Here is a 6,097-nt window from a genome sequence, read left to right on the forward strand (position 1 = left end):
TTTGATTGCTTTATTGCCTGTTAGGTCGTGCCCTGCTGCTTTCTTGGGATTTAGGCGACTGATTGTTTCTATAGTCTCTGCAGAAGTGAAGGGTTCGATAGGAGGGGACATTTGAAAGGGGGTGTGCAGGTATTCAGTAACGTCCGCGGCAGCTTTGGAGGAATGGGGTTTGAATACTTTAGACAAGTATTTAACAAACAGGTCGGCTTTTTCTATAGGGCTGCGCGTCCATCCACCTTGCGGACGGCGGATTGGAGGGATTATTTGAGGGCGGCGCGTGAGTTTCCTGGAGGCCTTCCATAGTGAGTAGTTGGAGTTAGCTGTGGGGGATAAACTGGCGAGATATTTTTGGAAACAGTCGTTTTTGTAATTTTTTATGGTTTTGGATAGCTTTCTAGTTGCGTTGTTTAGTTTGCGTTTGTCATCCGGTGTTCTATGGGTCTGCCATACTCTTCTTAGTCTACGTTTTTCTGCTATTTTTTTTTAATATGTATTGGCGATATTCATGTTTGCTGTTAGACGTCTTTGTCGGTGTGGAGAGGCGGAAGGCGTTTATTATGCTCGTGTTTAAGTATTCCGTGGCTGCTTCGATTTCTTCCTTAGTTTCTAGTGAAGTTAAAGCTGAAGTTGAGTGAGTAAACTTCTCTAAAGAGCTGCCAGTTGGTGTATTCTCGATGATTGTTGAACTGATTGTTGCTATCACGGGGAAATGATCAGAGGAGAGATCAGCCGAGGAGTTGATTTGGACATGTCTTGATGAGATATTTTTAGTTACGAAGAAGTCCAAAAGGTCGGGTATTTTGTTAGTGTCGGTGGACCAGTATGTGGGTTCGTATGTGGTGAGGTAGTTGAGGTTGTTGGTTATTATGCTGTTTAAGAGGTTTTTGCCTCTTACTGTATCCAGTCTGCTGCCCCATTGGGTGTGCTTGGCGTTATAGTCTCCCCCAGCTATGAATCTATTGCCCAGGGTGTCCAGGAAGTTATCAAAGTCTTCTTTGGCGATGGAGTGTCTGGGAGGGCAGTATACTGCTGAAGTGGTGATTGTACCATGACAGTTTTCTATTGCTACGTTTGTTGCTTGGAGGTAGTCTTTCTGGAATGATGGAAGTTCGTAGTGCTTAATACTTGTTTTGATTATGATTCCGGTGCCGCCATGGGCTTTTCCGCTGAGGTGTTGGGTATGGTAGAATTTGTAACCATTTATTTTCAAATAGTTTTTGTCGCTGAAGTGGGTTTCGAGCTGGTGTTTTAGGTAGAGTTCTAGTTCAAATTTGTGTTGCGCTAGACCGTTGGCACTCCAAAGGGCTATGCGTCTTGGTTTTATTTTGCGTCGGGGCGTATTAATTTATCCATGATGAGTGTTAGTAGCGATAGCAAATTATTTATGTGCTCCGATTGTTTCTCTATTAGCTTTTCAAGCCTAGAGACGTTGTCTGTGTTAGGTGAATTGGGGACACTATTTTGAGAAAGATCCCTTTGGCTATTCGGATTATTTTGAATGCCTTGTACTGCTTGGGCATAGGAGGTTGAGATAGTGGCGAATTTAGTAGGACTGGGTATTTGGTTGGTTGAGGGGATTGGGGTAGCCGTGAATTTCGGCGAAATGACCAAATGGCAAGCAAATACAGTGTCAAGACAAAATCCTGTAGGTGACCCCTCCAGGTGGTTTTCAATATTCTGAACCTAGCTGGAAAAAATATCTGGGTTTTGTGTAAAGAAACAACAGGGGAAAAATTTCAAGGCAAGAATTTTTATTCCAGTTACCTAGAGAACTTAGCGCTGCGTATCAAGAATCGCCGAAAAAGAAAATGTACGAAAAATATCAACAAATACAAGTTCATATTCACATGTACGAAAAATTTGTCGAGTAAAATATCGTAAAGGTTATAAAACTACGAAAATCTGTTCGAGATGCAAAAAATATGTGTGCGGCAAATGTATATTGTATATAGCAAATGTATATAAATGTATAGAAAGTAAAATAATCTGTAAATATTGCGGTGAAGCCGAATAAGATATATATTATTTATACATTTAGAAAAATGTGTATCCATATGTACATAAGGCGTATATGAATGAAAGAATCTATATAACTATCGTTCATTTTTAGTCCTCTTTTCCAATTCATAATTGAATTTGGTCTGTGTTTTTGCCATTTTGCTTTCGCTTTTCTTTCTTCTCTAATTTTTTCGAGGATGTCTAGTGGAACTGTTTTTGTTTGTCTGTTGGTTGTTTCAGGTATAGTGGTTGCCCTTACTGCTTCTTGGATAGTTTCTGTGAATGTTGTTACTGCTTGATCGATGTGTTCAGGTGTTTTCAGTGGGATGTTGCAGCTAATTTTGCTCTCTATTATTTCTTTCAATATTTGCCATTTGGTGGTTTTATTGCATAGCGTCTCTGTGCTACTGTAAAGAATTGGTTTGTTTCTGTATGTAATTATTATGGGCGTATGGTCGGAGGTAAGCTCGAGGCTGGGTGCTATGTTTAGTTTATTTGCGTTTAGTCCCTTTGTAACTGCAAAATCTAGTAGGTCAGGTATTTTTCTCAGGTCTGTCGGCCAGTATGTCGGTCTTCCTGTGGATAATATATTGAGGTTATAATTTCTGATGTATTTTTCCAAGGTTCTGCCTCGAGCTGTGGTGATTCTTGATCCCCATAGTGTGTGCTTTGAGTTATAGTCTCCGGCTGTAATATACTTGTCACTTAAGTGTCGAAAGTATTCTTCCCACATTTGCGATGTAATTTTGTGTCGCGGCGGTACGTATACTGCTGACAACTGCAGTTGGTTGCTGTTAGTCTGTACGGTAACGGTGGTTGCTTATATATGTTCCTTACTGACCTGGCTGTGTAGGTGATGTTTAATGTCGTTTTTATTACTACTGCCGTCCCTCCGTGTCCTTTCCCTGAAGGATGCTTGGTGTCGTATATGGTGTAGTGCGGTATTTTTATGTAGCTTTTTATTGTGAGGTGTATTTCTGAGACGAGTAGTATGTCGATGTTATTGCTGTACAGGAATGTTTTAGTTTCTAGGACCCTTTGTTGTAGGCCGTTAGAGTTCCAGGCTGCTATTTTAAGCGTGTCTATTTTTATGTTTTGCTCATCATGTTAGTAAGTAATTGTAACATGACTGTTATCTGCTGCGTTTGCTGTCTGAGGAGTTCGTTTTGGTCGCTTATCATTTTTGTGATATTTCGGTGTTTTTTATGGAATGTTTTATTAGCTCTTTGATTTCTGTAGCGTCGTTGCTGTAGTTGTTCTGTTCTTGATTATCTGAGGATGACGACCGGTTGACTACTTGCGCGTAGCTTCGGTTTCTAACGGTGTTGGTGTGGTTATTTTTCATTACGTACTGTGTATTTGGCGTTGGCATAGATTTCGTGTTGTTCTGTTGCGTGTGGACATTGTTGTGTGTCCTGTTTCGAATCGGCGGGAAAAGTTTGCTTTGTCGTTGTTTTCTGACTACGCAGTCTTTGTAGCTGGCTGGGTGATTTCTAGCGCAGTTGTGACATTTTACGTCGTTTATTTTTCCCGTGTGTGGGCAGTTCACTGTTAGGTGCTTCCCTGCGCATTTGACGCACGCCGGGTTTCTGTTGCAGTAGTTTTTTGTGTGTCCGTATTGTTGACGCCGCATGCATTGTATGTCTTTTTTGTGTTTGGGTGGCTCGACTGTGATTATTGTGTTTGAGATTTTTTTAATTTCAAATATTTCTTTGTTGTTGCTTTTCGGTTCTAGCTCTATTAGGAATTGGGGTAGTGGTTGCTTAGTGTCAAATCTGGTTATGTTGTTGATCGTTCTTACCTGGTGTCCGATCTTGGCCAATTCCTCGCATATTTTGTTTGTATTTGTTTTAGGGTGTAGACCTCTGATTACTGCTTTGTAGCTCGTGTCGGATTTGGGTTGGTAAGTGTGATACCTAGCGTTTTTTTCCTTTAGCGCTTTAGTTACTTTTCTGTAGGTTTCTGGGGTATTGGTTTGCACGTTTACCTGGTCCAGTTTGAGCTGTTTGATAGTGTAGTTTTCTTTTCCTGCCGTGCTGTTTAGCAGGTCAATGAGGGGGTCTATTATTTTTGCGTCTATGTAAATTGGCGGTGGCTTAGGCGTGTGTGTTCTTGGTTTTTCTGTAGGGTCTGTGTCCATCTCTTCTGTCAGTGAGCTGAAGGAGTTTTGTGTGGGAATTTCCTGTAGCCATTGCTGTCTTCCTGTTTCTGTGGTCCTCCTATCGTTTGTGTTTGAGTTTATTTTTCTTTTTTTACTGGGAGTTACAGTCTTCCAGCTTTCGTTATGTTGTGGTAGATCCTTGTTGGTATTGATCTTTACGTCGTCTTCTTGTATTATTTCCATTTCTATTTCCTTTGTATTTGAGCAGTCCTGTACTTCACTTATTGTTTTGATTGGGCACTGTTGGTCTACTGCCCTTTTTATAGTGTATGTTTCTCCTTTGTTTAGTATTCTTATTGATGGTATTTTTTTCCATCCTTGATTGGTTCTGTTGCTCTGCTCTTGTCGCACAATGTCGGAGGCACTATATTTTACGTCCGCCTAGCTCGACTGCTCGGGCAGAACTGATGTGATACACATGTGCACAACCATAATACGCAACGACTTTTAAGTAATAAATACATACGTCCATTTCTGGAGTTGGATATCATATGAATTTAAATAATTAATATTAAAATGATGAAAAAATTTTCTACCATAAAATACAACACATACATAGATATGTTTGGCTATTAATATTTAACAGAAATCTAGGATTTTATGATTTTATTCGTTTTTCAACTCTTCCAAAAATTTGTTTGTTCGACACTAACAGTTTTTTCGACATAAATACATGAGAAATAACATTCTATTAATCAATTATATTTATTAAAAACTGTGTAGTTTCTTTAAAAAAATGAAGTTGGACTTTGTTCGATTTCTGAACAATTCTTTATGTCATTTTGACAAACATTTTTTAATTTTCTACTTTCGCTTTTTCTTGCACCAGTAGCAAACATCGAATCATAAATCTCATTTTCGCACAGGAGGATAACATGGAACATAGAACCAACGTATAACGATTGACTGCGAACACATGTCTAGCGACAATTGTCAATGTAGACTAGTTTCTTATCCGGAGACTGTTTCTGGACTTAAATTTCGTCTCTAAAATACACTAACTGTATTTTATTAAATATTTATATATGATATCACATGTGGTGTAACACGTGATATGTCATAATCTTTATTCATTGTGTGCTATCAGAAGCTACAAAACAAGTTAAAAAAGATTGGTACCCGGAAACGAAATTTAGTTAGAAAATTAAAGCACCAAACAAAATGAAATGAATCTGTCATATACATGTTTACCACTCCAATATTTTAGCTAAAGCGTGTCGACTAAAGTGAGTTTTCACGATTCGGTAATGTTTGATAATTTAATATTTGTTTACAGCGTTTACAACAACCTGATAGCCGCTAGATAAACTGATGTGCAAGATGATTAAATTTGCCTCAACAAATGCTATCATACTTACTAGAGAAAAAAAAAATGTAGTTTCATACGATGATGAAAGAATATTCATGCCTGTATAATTGATATGCCGAGTGCCAAGAGTTAATATTAAATCTAAATGTTGATTGGAAAATATATTGAAATTATTCGCTGATCAACATTATCGCTGATCAATTATTGTTCGAAAGGGAATACTTGCTTTTCTTCTCTAAAGAAAATATAATAAACAATTGATTTCTCTTCCTTAGGTAACTTTCAACCAGTACAATTATTGCACGATTTTGTTATTCTCATACTTATATTTGGGAAAGGAAAGTAAATATGAACTTTTCTGTAGAACTGTACAATTAAATAGGTTCCTGTAGCATGGGACTCGATAGATTCTTGTCTATGCTAGCCTGCAACCAAATAGGGCAGTGTGTTAGTACCTTCATGCCGCATAGTATAACACTAATCTGGTAACAACTAGCAGTTATCCTATTCTTGTTGCATACTATTACTATCTTCATACTGACATATATTTCATGTCAATTTAAATTATCTTGTTAAGTAAATTTTTATAGAAAGAAACATATTTTCCAATTTCATTCATATCCACATTT

Source organism: Bombus huntii, chromosome 9, assembly GCF_024542735.1.
Source record: "Bombus huntii isolate Logan2020A chromosome 9, iyBomHunt1.1, whole genome shotgun sequence".
Classification (NCBI taxonomy): domain Eukaryota; kingdom Metazoa; phylum Arthropoda; class Insecta; order Hymenoptera; family Apidae; genus Bombus; species Bombus huntii.